Source organism: Sphaerodactylus townsendi, linkage group LG01, assembly GCF_021028975.2.
Source record: "Sphaerodactylus townsendi isolate TG3544 linkage group LG01, MPM_Stown_v2.3, whole genome shotgun sequence".
Lineage (NCBI taxonomy): Eukaryota > Metazoa > Chordata > Lepidosauria > Squamata > Sphaerodactylidae > Sphaerodactylus > Sphaerodactylus townsendi.
In genome coordinates, this window is record NC_059425.1 from 42,754,416 (window position 1) to 42,768,457 (window position 14,042).

At 43.0% G+C, this 14,042-nt stretch overlaps 1 protein-coding gene across 1 annotated transcript in view; it reads left to right on the top strand.

Moving 5' to 3' along the window:
• FSHR (follicle stimulating hormone receptor) overlaps nucleotides 1-14,042 on the top strand; it is a 107,186-nt gene that overhangs the window by 40,597 nt on the left and 52,547 nt on the right. The window lies entirely within an intron of this gene.

Below are 14,042 nucleotides of genomic sequence, written 5' to 3' on the forward strand. Positions count from 1 at the left end.
TCTGCCATGAAAGCTAACTAGGTGACCTGGAATTACTCACTCTCAGGCTAACCACTTCACAGGGTTGTTATTGGGAGACTAAAACAGAGGAAGAGAGGAAATTGCTGTAAGCTGTTTGTAGTCTCATTAAAGAGAAATCAGGGTATAAATGTCTAAATAAATAAATAAACAGTCCTTTGGCTTTGAACTTGGCTTCTGGTACGTGGGCGAAAAACACTGACCACCAAAATCAAGGCTCACAAACTGGTTTTGCTGCAGATCCTGGCTCCTTGGAGGCTTCAGCGGGCTGCCAAACTCACCTATGGACTGTTTACAGTGCTTTTAATTACCCAGAAACCACCTGTTGTCTTTGCCTAAGGTGTGAAAGACTGCATGGACTGGGAAATGTGAGGTAAACTGACAAGCACTGTAGCAAACGAAAAAAAGAGTGGAAGTGACTTTCGTTTGAAAATGCAGCAGTGTGCCATGGCATCTCTGTGGGGAAACAGTTTATAATGTGGCAGCTATGAAAATAGAGGGTGATGAATATGCAAATGAGACCAATCAGCATCTGTGAAGCTCTGCAGATGAGAAGTAGCAATGAAATGTGAAATAGCTCACAAATCAAAAATATCACCCATAAAACATTCATTGGAAATATTCATGATAATGTAGGGATACAAGTTATATAATCAAGTGATATATTTGCATATAAAAAGGAGACCCATTGTGTGAAATCCTTTCCCACTCCTTTGCCCTATAGGATCATGCACAAAAAAGATTAAAGTCAACGGTAGGCTATTAATAATGTGACGCTTCCATGTGGTAAAACGCATTTTGCCTAGAGTATACAAATTAGATACTTCAATACACATACGGCATACTGTGTTTGCACATAGCTGAAATGCTAAAAAATTCCCTCAATGGATATAGCCACTGCAGAAGTTTAGTGAATTAAACATTTCATGACTATGAGAGGGAAGAACGTTTTCAGATAGGCTCTCAAGGACCCAGGTGCCTAGCTACAGCAAACAGAGTTGGATGGAAAGTTTTATGGCATTGAATTTTGCAATGGAAAATGTATTTTCCTTGGCGGGAGCAGGGAGAGATATGTACTGGGAAAAGTCTAATCTTCTCACTGGCGTTTTCTGGACGGACATAATATTCCGGGGGAAAACTGGGATCATACATACCTGGTTGTTTCTATCTTGCTTTCTCCCTTTGCACGGCTGCCCATTATCACGTTAAGACTGGGAGGAAGAACTTCAGGAATTATGCATGAGCCCCTCGTTTATTTTCATTTGCCACACCAATGTTTCCACGCATGCGTGGACATTCCCATTTTTCTGAGGTCCTGATTGGCTGCAGCTGTGGGGCAAGGAGAGCAGGTGGCGAGGTGGGGAAAATAAACCGGTCCGTCTCCCATGGTGTTTGCATGGGAGCAGGATCGGCGTGGGGTTTTTCAAAAGAACCACCAATTTAGCGGGTTTTTTAAACCCCGGGACAAGGGAAATCTCACTGGGCAAACCTGATTTAGGGCCGGAAGCCATGCAGAAGTCATGCTCAAACCAAGATGTTTCACCTCCCCATCCCAGGATATATGGTCTGTGCGGGGCAACAGCTGTAAAAATGGTGCTGTGGGTATCTGAGAAGATCTGCAAGGGTAAATATGCTGCGAAAAGTTTCACCTTCATGGGAACAAGATAGATGGGGCTCTGTCTCCTTACCTTCTACTCCTTCAGATTATTGTGTCATAAAGGGTTTTCCAGCTCTGTGTTTGATAGGAGTTATACAGGTACATTCTGTTTTCAGGAATAGCCAAATGTTTCTGTTTCATCTGAGCTAGGATGAGCAAGGTTAGTGTTGCTAAGCTCCTACCCCAGACTGGGAATCCGTTTGCTTTCCACTGAAGGATGCATCTAGGTGGATTCCACACATGCCAAATTTAATGGGTGTAGGACATTATATAAACCATTTGGATGGGGGACTTTACACAGGTTCAATTCCCCAAAAACGTTTGGCCCATTTTATTCCCGTCAACCTAGGATTTTTGAAAACCACTAAACCAGCAATCCTTTTGCACAATCCCAGGTTGGAGGTGCTCTTGCAATGACAGAACAGGAAGAAAACACTTTATTTCCCTCCTTTCTACCTGTTCACTTCAGGTTCCTCGCCATCCACGATCAGGAAGAATTCTCCCTCCCACCACTCTGTTCAGGTCACCCAGCACATTGTGGACAGATTCTCTAAGTGCCCAACAGTGTATAAAGTCTCCCAAGCATGTTTCCTCCCCAAGGCAGCAAGTATGACTGATCTACAGCAACACATTCATTATCACCCAGCTGTTGCAAGGAGGTCCCTTTTTCTTTTCTTTTTTCTTTTGTGTGTTGCACATGCAAAGCTACACATGTGCAGCCGATCAGATTGTGAGACAGTTGGCATGGCTGCAGGGGTTCATTTCTGTATGCCTGCACAGCTATGCATGTGTTGCACTAAATTTTAAAAAGGTAAGTGTTTCCATGTGAAGGCGTGAAAGCAACCTGGATTATTTCCATAGGTTCCAATCGCTGCCTGATTGGGTGAAGGATACACATGCAAATGGGAGAAAGGAAAATGGGTTCCTTTATAATGACTGCAACCCATTATACATATGCTGTGCAGAATCCACCCTATATTCTGTAGGACCCAAAAGAGTGAATAATTCTGCTGGGTGTTCCGTTGAGGATGGTTGAGGCCAGTTTTCTGCCCTATTAGCATTGCTGCTTTTTTTGACAGCAGTCTGGAATGTTGTTTGCTGTGGGTCAAATGATTATGTTTTATCTTGATGTCTGTTCAGATATTATCTGACTATTTTGTGTATTAAGATTTTTTGTATGTTTTATCTTTGTTGATGTTCATATAATTGATGTGAGCTGTCCCAAGCCCTGTGGTCCAGGGGAGGGGCAAGATATAAGTCTAAAATTTAAAAAAAAGGCTATTGGGCTGATGGCATGACATCTGTTTCTAGGGAAACACAAAAGTGATGTCATTCTGCTCTATGGGTTTACTATAGAGTTTCTTGCAATTCTTCAGGTGATTTGATGTCACTTCTAGGTTTCCATAGAAGCAATGCCACCACACTATTGATTCTTGCTTAAATACTGAATTCTTGCACCCTAGCCTCCTCCACACTGCTTATCCTCCTTGCTCAGGAACACCATAATCTACTTCATTTCAACAAACTGCCAAAGAATAATATGGATGCCTCCTGCCTAGAAATTTCCCCCTTCCTTCCATAGGCAGTAGCAGGCCTAATCACATTTTGTACCTTATCTAGTTTAAAATTAAGGTTGCTGGCAACCCTGAGAGACCTGTGGGGGCAGGACTGTAACAGCAGTCTTGCTATGCCAGAAGTGAAGGCATTGCTCTGTGGGATACTTTAAGATGAATCCAAAACTCTATATTAAAATCCAGAGGCCTACAGCCTATAGGGACACCCCGGTGCACACCTTTCGGCCATGTGACAAAATGGCACGTGCCCCAGCAGCATGCCACTGAGCCCCACCCCCATGTGACAAAATGGCATGTGCCCCAGCAGCACTGGAAATGGCAGGAGCCAGCCTGCAGGGAGGCGGGGGCAGGGCTCAGCTGTCAGTGGCCTTGGCGCTTGCCTGGGCCACCTGCAACTGCCGAGCCCCATGCCTCCGGCCTCCAAGCAGGCCAGCTTTTGCCCTCCCCAGGGCCTGGGGATGGCAGGAACTGGCCTGCATGGAGGTGGGGCAGGGCTTGGTGCCCCAGAGCCCCACCCCCGAGTGCAGGTGTCACAGGGGTGGGGCATAGAGGTGGGGGCACACAGGGGTGTGGTGTGGCACCTGGAGAAGGTATTGTCCCCAGGCGCCATTTCGCCCTGATGCACGTCTGTTAAAACCATAGAGTTTTGGGTGAATCCTCAAGTGTCCTATGAGATGGTATACTAATTCTGGCTACTTAGCCAGAAGTGACATCAGGCATCAGAAGCTTACCATTTTTCCTGTCATTTCCCACATACTTCTTCACACTTCATTAAGTGCCAGTGGAGATTGTGGAGTGGGAGAATGGTGGTATAGTAGTCTCCCTTTCGTGGTTCTCTTTTTCTCTCCATATCCTTGTCAGAATTGCCAGAGAAATAACAGGCAACAGCTTGTCCACAGGGACATACTAAGAAAAGCCCCTCAACACACTAGTAAATTGGAGTCCACCTCATTTCAGTTCTTCAGTACCTTCTCCCATTCATTATCTTGCTGTGAACTTCCTGGCCATACTTAGAATTGCTACCTTATTGCATGAAGAATTTTTCCATCTTTGCAAAAGGTCCCTCAGATAATGCCCTTGAGTCTTGTTAGTGTTCAAGAATTTTTGCACATCTAGCTATATAGGGAAGAATCCAAAAATTAGTAGAATAGATTATACCATTTCTAGGTTGCAGATGTGTCATACCATTTTTGAATGTACCCTATATTTTAAAAAATTAAGTGAGACACTAGCTCAGCAAAGTGTTATATTCCAGTTCACCCTGTTCCCCAATACTAATTTTCTACTTTCAATTATTTTTTTAAATAAAACATAGGAGAATGTTAAAAAGTACCCCTTCATTTGCAGTCTGAACCAGCGCATTTCATTCTACCACTTCATTTCAACTTTGTTCTACTGCCGGTATAGACAGGGCCTGACTCTGCCAACAACACAAAGAGTGTTACACTCTTCCTTAACATTACTCAAGATTGTGCATAACTCCCTCTCTTCCTGAATTTCCATGACTTTGAGTGTGTGTTTTCTTTTAGGCAAGAGATACCCATTTTTTAAATTAAAAAAGCATTTTTGCATCTAGCACCAGCGACAAAATCTTTCCATTATTAACATCAGAGATTGTACAGCTAGTTAAATGGTCATCTCAATGTCTATTTTAACTGTTTAAAAGTAGTGCCAGCAAATCTTGAAAGGCTGTACTTAGGGTTGGCAATTCAGGTAGCTCAAATCATGGAATATGCCCGAATGTTTAAAGAAAGGGGAAAAAACTAAAGAATCCACCCCCCAGAAAATCCCTCCCAATACTTACTTTGATGTGCCTGTCAGGGGCACATTTTAAGCTAGTGGCACCAATATTGCCGGGTGTCTTCATGAGACTCTCTTCATGATACCACCCAAGTTTGGTGAAGCTTGGTTCAGGGGGTCCAATTTTATGGACCATCAAAGGGGTAGCCCTCATCTCCTATTAGCTCCCATTGGAAACAATGGAGGATGGGGTACCCCCTAATAGTCCAGTTACTTTGAGGAGTCCAGCTACTGAAAACAAGGAGAAGTTGCCACCCATTGGGTAGTTGGCCCACTGAAACCCTTCCCACTTGTCATAGTGGCTAATCTACTCCTGCATCCATTTGTACATCTAGATGTTCAACATTTATTTGCATTGTCACATGTAATTATGTAAAAATAGCATGTAAAGGATATTAAAATGGGATATACATGGAAAAGGCGTGAACTAGCAAAGGAAAAAAATGATCAATAACATCCACAAAAATGACACCAAGTGGCCATACCCTCCTGAATTCCCAAGAAATTATGAAAAACAGTCCCCGGAGCTGAGGCACCCCAAGGTCAGCAGCAGATAGTCAGAGAAAGCCACCTGGCTTCCTCCCCCATGAGATAATGGATACTACGCCCTTTCACATGGGATCAGGGTGTCAGGGGAAAGCCTAGTTGTCTACAAAGCATGTGAAGCCATAAAGTAAAGATCCAGGAAATTGACTCTAACAAAAAATTGACTCTGACAATTGACTCTAACAAAAAAATGGGACATTGAATATATTCAGTCTAATTTCCTGACTGTATTCAGTCTAATAAAGCACTTGGCTTGCCTCAATTCAGGGCCCTGTGCTGCTCTATGTCTGGAAACTGGACAGCATCTACTTGAAACCAGGGCCTGGTGCATCATCTTTAAATACTGGACCCATGAGAGCGAGAGTCTTTCATACCAGGTCATAACTATACTGCATTCCTTGGAATGGTGGACCCATATTAAGGGCCAACTAGGAAGGATTGGACTTCTGGTAGACTCTTTAACTATGCTGTCCTCTAATGAAGTGTTTAGCAGAATCAGAGACAGACTGTTGATTTAGAGTATCAGAGACTGATTGATCAGGCTAGCAGATTCTGCTGGCCTTTGTATCTTGGCATTTCCTTGGGGAAACAAATATATCCAACTATTTATATTTACTTCCTGAACTCAAACTCCGACTTACAATCTCCTTGGTGAGATGCAACATCATGCCATCTTCCCTGAGATCTGGAAGGGAGATGAAAATACCACGCCATGAAAGGCTTTGCATTGTAACATGAATAGGGAAGAGTCAGTTCATCATATCCGACCTATACCATTGTCCTTTATACAATGTAGCTAGGTGAAAGTTCCTGGCACCTCTGTTGTTTGACAACAGTATTCTCACAGACCAACAGAAACCCCTCTTCCTTCTAGACAATGGCTCAAGAGAAGTCTTAGAGTTGACTGCCAGATTCCTCTGTATTGTAATTGCAAGGCATTCATTTTAGACAATTGACTCATTTGCCAACCCTCTCTATTACAGAAGATAATGAGTTTTTCTCACTAAAAAGTCTTACAGCTTTCATCTTACTTACATTTATGACAATTCTCAGATGTGGGCTAGCCTAAGGAATTGTCTGGGGAGAACCCCATAATAGTTCACTTAGCAATGATTTGAACTTAGATGTCTCAGGTCCAAAAGCAGTACTTGCTGAACTGTAATGCAACAGTGCCCCTTAAGGGAGCATCATGTTACAGCCTAGCTGTAGCTGTTGGTGACATTTCTCCAGGTAAAGCTTATCTTAGCTAGAACTTCTGCATGGTAAGTTTCAAGTGAAGAATCTAGATATGAGTTGGAAACCGGAGGAGCGTTTGAGGAGAGGGTAGAATATAATGCACGTCTTCTAGTACAAGAAATCATTTTACTAAGTCTTTTAGCTGAAACAATATTAAAGAGGAGTGGAATAGAGTAAAATGTTAGTACAGTAGAGGAACAAAATTTCCAGTAGAAGTTTACAGAAGCATGCATTTGCTTACACGGGTGAAAGTAGAAGGGTATAGTCAGATACACATGTTGCTGTTGGCAGAATAATTAACTAGCAGAAATGCACAAACTTGTGCAGGAACTAGCATAGCTGATAGTAAAGAAAAGAGACAGAGATACGTTCCTGGCTACATCATTAGCTGAGAGAGAGAGCGCGAAAGTCTGATTGTGGAACTTCCAAGAAGAAGCAGAATATTGCCCAGGCATCCCAATCCACAAACCCCTGGCAGCTAGGGACAACACCGCTGCTGCATTGCCGCACCATCTCCAGAGGGCCTTCAGGCAGCATGGGGAGGCAGCCAAAAGAAAAGAAGTCCTGGCCACTCATAGGACTGGCTGCGGTGTTCCCTGGCCTAAAGTCCAGGTGGAAGCTGACTAAAATCAGTTCTCCTACTCTTTGTACACCAGACACTGCCTATTGCAACAATTGCTATAGTACTTGTTGACTACTGGTTTAGATGGTTTTAAAAGGGGGCTGGACAAATTCAAGGAGGAAAAGTCAAGTGATCATGTTATAATGCAAATTCCATGTTTGGATGCAGTGCACTTCTGAATACCAGTTGCTGAGAGAAGCAGCAGGAGGAGGCTTTGACCTGTGTTCCCATTCTGTAGGCAGGGTCAGATCTAGGAGGCAAGGGAGGCAGGCACCCCATGTGGCAGGCAGAGAAGAGATGGTGGCAGGAGGTGGGGGAGGCTTAATTGTTCGAAAGAGATGGCTCATTCTGCAGCATGGAAGCCACATTCCCCAAGTTAGGGTGCAGCTAGGAGAGGGGGCTCAATTTCATGAAAGAGATGGCTCATCCTACAGTGCATGCCCTTGAATAGGTTTCTGCTAGGAGTTGGAGAAAGCTCAGTGTCCCAGCAGAGGTGAGTCATTCTGCAGCACATGTGCCCTCCATTTCCCCAATTAGGCTGCTGCTAGGATATGGGGAAGGCTAAATTGCATAGAAGAGATGGCTCATTCTGCAGTTTGTGTGCCCCCTTCCCCCAATTAGGCTGCTGCTAGGAGAGGGAGGGGAAGAGAGACGGAGACCCCAGACCTCAGAGGGGAGTCACAGCCCTCGGTAAGGCTGAAGGTGCAGCTGTTAATTGATGATGGTTAGCAAAAAGGAGAACTAAAGTTTCTTGAGGAGATGTTCAAAGATGTCAAGTTCTATGCAGTGAGTAACCTTCCTTGACCTCACTAATCTCACTCCTTCCCTCAGCCAAGGTCCCATCAACTCTTCCACCTGCAGAATCTTCCAATTCCTTATCTTCCCAATACCCTCTTTCAAGGAACACGTGTTAACAGTGCTGTGGTAAACTCTGGCCACATGAGACTTCCTGGGAGGGGGGCAATAACATATTCTAAGCATTCCCAGGAGGACAAGAGTTTGGGGACTGGTGGCCATTAATGGTTCAAAATGCATCCCAATGGACCCTTCTTTTCCACCCTCCTGCCTTGTGGTCTGCTGAGGCACTGCAAGCCCTGGAGCAGTCTGGAGTCAAATTGGACTTTTTCTTGCCCCCACCATTTTAAAACTGGGAGTTTTGTTATTCTTGGCTTTGTCAAAGGCCACAAGTAGACTTGCCCCCTCATCTGATAGACATGACCTCCCCCCAAGAGTCTGATTTTACACCTTGGGAAAGGGAGTGCGACAAGAATGGAGGGCTTGAGTGTGTGCGTTATGTGCCTCCAAAATGTCCCTTTGTTAACAGCTTTGCTCAGGTCATGCAAACTGAGGGCTGTGGCTTCCTTTATTGAGTCAATCCAGCTTCAACACTTCTTAGCATTATTTTATTTTCCAGTGTGTCATTTCCAGTGACTAATGTATAGTAGCTTCAGTTTACTCATTTTAGTTTCTAACAGCATAATTTCCTCATAAAGTTTTTCTTGGGCTTTACTTTATCTACGAACTAATATGAGGTGTGTTTGGTGTTTCCCATGCCAAAATTATGGGTACTCTATTTTTAAAAATGTCTGAGGAAAGAGTAGACTGAAAAACATTCTAACTGGATTTGGATTTTTATGTGTGTAGAGAGCTTCAGGGAATGTTCAATCATTATAGATAGATAAAATAATGTAAAAGTGTAATTATTCATTAGAAGTCCACAGAGGTCAACATAATGTATCATTTTTATACATTGTTTTATAATTTTTTATATTTTTTTATAAATTATTGATTGTGTACATTCATTATATATGTATGTAGAAAAATATGTATATAACATATAGGGGTATCATTTTGTACTTTTGTTCCCCTTTAAAAAATGTAGATTTGACCCTGTCTGTAAGTCTTTCAGGTGACATGGGTTACCAATGTGGAAAACACAATGGTAGTTAGAGGGACCATTAGTCTAATTCAGCAGAATTTTTTGATAGTTTTTAACACCATTGCACAACTTCCCAATTGCCTGTGTGTGTGGCAGGGCATTCTTCAGTTTCAGACTTAATCTTCCACCCTCAGGAAATTGCATCCTCCCCAAACACTACCCTCAAAACTTTTTGAATTTGCCTTGGTTATACTTAGAATCCTGCCATTGTTGCCCATTATACATGGAATGCTTACCTCAGGGCTCTTCTCTGCGCAGTGGTCTTGTAATGGGGTCACCTCACATTTCTCTGTTACATGTGAGGAGGCTGTCCCTCCTTGCTATGGAGCTTTTCTGCTGAGAACTCTTCCAGGCCTGATTCCCTTAACTCTGCCCATCAACTAATTCTTAAAGGCACAGATCTTATTACAACCAGTAGTCAAGATTGCTGGCTTAGCCCCTTAAACTGCACTTATAGCAATATTACTGTTCCGAAAATAACCCCCTCAAAAGGCAAAGCAGTTCCCTGAACCACAAGCTGTTGAAGAAGGTAACCATCTTCTAGTGCTGATATTCTCTCCCCCTCCCCTCCACACACACTTCCTGCCGCTGCTGCCTCTGGAGGACAGAGAGGCTTGTTATTTCCAAACACTCTGCTATTATATCGATAATATATCAATATGGAAATGTAGAGGTCAGTGTGTTTTGGCTAAGCCCATGTGAATGAGCTTCTTTTCTGTGATTTGAAGGAATTGACAACATGGACGGGGGTGAAGGGGAAGATGTGAATGGTAGTGCGAGGGAGTGGGACGGCTGGCTGTGGCAGAGAGAAGATGTCCAGGGCAAAGCTGTGCTCACTGGCAAATCTGTCCCACTCTGATGGTGAAGCAAATTAAAATAATGCTAGAAATAGTGTTGCATAATTGGCCTGCATCTGCAGCCTATTAATTAATTCCAATGAACTGAATTAGTGTCCCTGTGAGCCAAGCCTACTCCTATCTATATAACCTTGTCTTAGGTTGAGGTTTTTTTAGTGTTTTTTCTATAAATAGTTGCCATTAATTTTAGCACTATTAATCTATGCCCAAATGTAAAGAATGAAGAAAATATTCCTCTGTTACAAGTCTTATTTACATTTCTTCAGGAGGGAAAGTGGTATGGTATAGCCCAGTCTTGGCAGAACCTAACCAGGTCAGTACTTGGATGGGAAGGAATACTCTGCAGAGGAAGGCAATAGCAAACCCCCTCTCCTTCTCACTTGCCTTGAAAGCCCCTTTCTGGGTTTGCCATAAGTTGACTATGACTTGATGGCACTTTATATACACATACATTCCTTCTATCATGTACTTCAGTGTGTTGCTATTATTTGGATTTTTGAATTTTTTTTGCACAATTGCACAACAAAAAACCCACTTCTGTGCAATTTAAAAATCTCTTTTGTCCCTGAGAGGAAAATTATTCAGTTGTCCACATTTTTTCTCTGATGTGCTGTTGCCTTTTAAGAAAATCCATAATATTTGTTCAGAAGCTGACCTTGTCTAATTATATTGATTGTGAGCTGCTGAAGGCTAATTGGGAGACAAGTTGCTATGGTAATTCCCAGGTCATGCACCAAAAGAAACAATGCTGGTATTTTTAAAGCTACTTATGGAAGTTGGCCAGAAATATATGGAGATTTTTGAAATTAAGAAATAATTCATTCAAATTAATTCTGAATTTCTATCAAGTTCCCTCTTGCTTCTACCCCAGTTATGTTGCTTTCATTTTCCAACTTTCTAAATTCCATGCAGCTGTAGGATGAATGCATTTAAAAAATTAATTTAGCCACAAGAGACTTTGGGCTAAAACTTTTTCCTTCTAGAGTTTCAGTTGGGACTGAGTGGGTGTACATTTCCACTTAACAGACAAAGCCTGATGAACCACAACTGTAACCCTTTATAGGTAGTGTGGGTGGACAGGCTATATATAAATGGTCCATGAGACAGAAATAGTTGTGATTTCTTGCTTCTCCTTGTGCCATAGTGGGGAACGGGGGAAGATGGTAAGAACATAAGAAAGAGCCTGCTGGATCAGACCAGAGTCCATCTAGTCCAGCACTCTGCTACTCGCAGTGGCCTACCAGACACCCTTGGGAGCTCACATGCCGGATGTGAAAGCATGTAGGCTTATACTGAATGGGGAGGGAGGTGAATCTGAGGATGTAGAAGTCCTCAGTGGCGTATCTGCCCAGGAACGGGGGGTACCCCTTGTCCCTGGGTGCCACTAATCTGTTCACATAGGGGTGCAAAATTGCCCCCCCCCCATGTGAATAGGTCCAGAATGAAGTCAACGAGGCAGCAAGAAGTCCTTCTGCTTTGTTGTCTTCGAGCTCCCTCGTCCCTGCCCATATCGTCATTGATATGGGTGGGGTGGAGGATGCCGCCCTCACCCCCACTGCCAAGCTCCTGGGAGCCCGGCAGCCTGGCTTCTGCCCTCCCCTCTGGGGGGAGCAGTAGAGACTGCCACCCTCCATCTTCCAAGAGGTGCTTTTATAAGCACTGAGGATGGGGGCGGGACTTGGGAGTGATCATGCCCCTGGGGCATGATGGGACATGGCCACATCCCCCTGAGCCCCACCCTCAGACGGCAGTCTTTTCTGCTCTCCCCAGAGGGGGGGGGGGCAGAAGCTGGGCTGCCAATTGCCAGGCTCTGGGAGCCTGGGGGAGGGGGTGCAGCTCAGAGGCAGGGGTGGAGTCCTGCCCCCAGATGCAGTGGGGGGGGGGCTCCTGGAAACAATTTGTCTTCAGGTGCCATTTCCCTCGATACACCTCTGGGAGCCTTCCACACTATTACTGGATCCAGCCACAATGGTGGATTGAACAGGGGCTGCAACAGGAAGTACTTCAATTAAAAACTATTTCCTCCTGCAGTGATTAATAACTTTTGGTAAAGTTCTGGTGACACAACAGCTCACCTGTTTTGAGTTTTGTGAGTTTATTTAGCATGTAGTTCCCTTCCCCAAAAAAATGCAGTTTAAAAGAAGCAATTTCTGATGTTACTTATTTTTATGGAAGGGAATGTTGATGGATAAGAGCTCATGAGCACTGTTTTTTCTAAAGCTCGCACAATATTCATCCAAGAGTTCTTAATGAACTCAGATGTGAAATATCTCATATTTAAAATATGTACCTATCATGAAGTTTAGTGATAATGGGATACAATACCATTTTTAAAAGGTCAGGGAAGAGAATGGATTCATTTGACATCCTTTGAACTGCTTGATACCAGGGAAACGATCACCAGGTAAACTGTTTCTTTGTCTTTCATGAAGTGCTCACATAGTATCATTATTTTAAACTCTCGGGGGACAGTGATCTGGTGTGTATGCTCTATCAAATGTCAAAACAAATTCTTGTGTCTTCCTGGAAAGTCTCTGGAACATTGGTTGAGTCATGACCTTAATTGGTGGAACCACCAAAGTCATTATATGAATATGACATGTACTGGACTGGTTATCACACCGAACAAGTCAACTCAGGTAATTGTCATTTTACATTGTATTGTGGTAGAATAGTTGTGAGGATTTGTTGGTGATAGAAGTGGTAGTGATGCCTTTGATAGTGATTGGCTGAGCTGGTCTGAAGAAATGGAAAAGCTGTACAGTAAAAGGGTCTCAGCACCACCTCTGTCATTGCATAAATTGCTCTAATGTGGTAACACCACAGTTCTAGTGGGGAGAGAGGTGGAAGGAAGTGAAAAGTGAAGGCTGAAGTCAGAAAAAAAAACCAGGGACCGAGGGACAGTGAATGCAGTGGAGGTTTAAGAAAGAAGGTAACAAAATTCTGTCTGGAAAATGTTTCATCTGAAGATTTGTTTGATCTAAACAAATCAGTTGATATTCCAATCAGTGTTCAGAAGATTTTTAAAAACCCACTGAATACCACTGTTTTTTCTCATGCTTGCTATGGTGTTTCCCTCCCCACTCTTTGCAGAGTACTATCTTTTCCCTATTACATTATAAGAAAAAGATAATAATTACTTGGAACCGAACAGAGTTTCAAATAAAAATGATCATTTTAAGAGGGGTTTGTATTCAAGGAGGTAGGAATCATTGACTTGTTCAGCTTGGGTAAATTGCAGGAGACAGCTCATAAACTTGAATACATGTTTTTTATAGGAGATGAGTTGGAATGGGTTTTTTAAAGTTTTGTTTAATTTACCATTTTAGATTTTAAAAAACCTTTGAAATATACTGTGTTGCTGTAGAGCACCTGCTGTTCCCAGCTTCATCATAATGTGTAATGTAGTGGAATTAGCAATAGAACTTCCTCTTAATGGTGTTTCTTGGTGTGAGTGGGTAATTTATACCCTTCCTTTTTAGCATTTTCCATTCACTCTCTACATTTTTATAAGGTTAGTTAAAGTGTGATTCTTCTCTTTCTTGCTTGCTGGAAAAAATGTTACCAGCTTACCTCAATCTAACATCTCAGCTGGCCACATTCTGTATGAGGAATATTCATGACAGTTGTCATTTCTACTATTAATATCACTACCAGTGATAGCCTGATCTTGTCCAATCTCAGCTGCTACAAGGTCAGTACTTGGGTGGGACACTACCAAGGAGGGAGGAAACAGCAGACCACTGCTTCTCAATTCAACTTGAATGCCCCTTGCTGGGTCTCCATATATCAT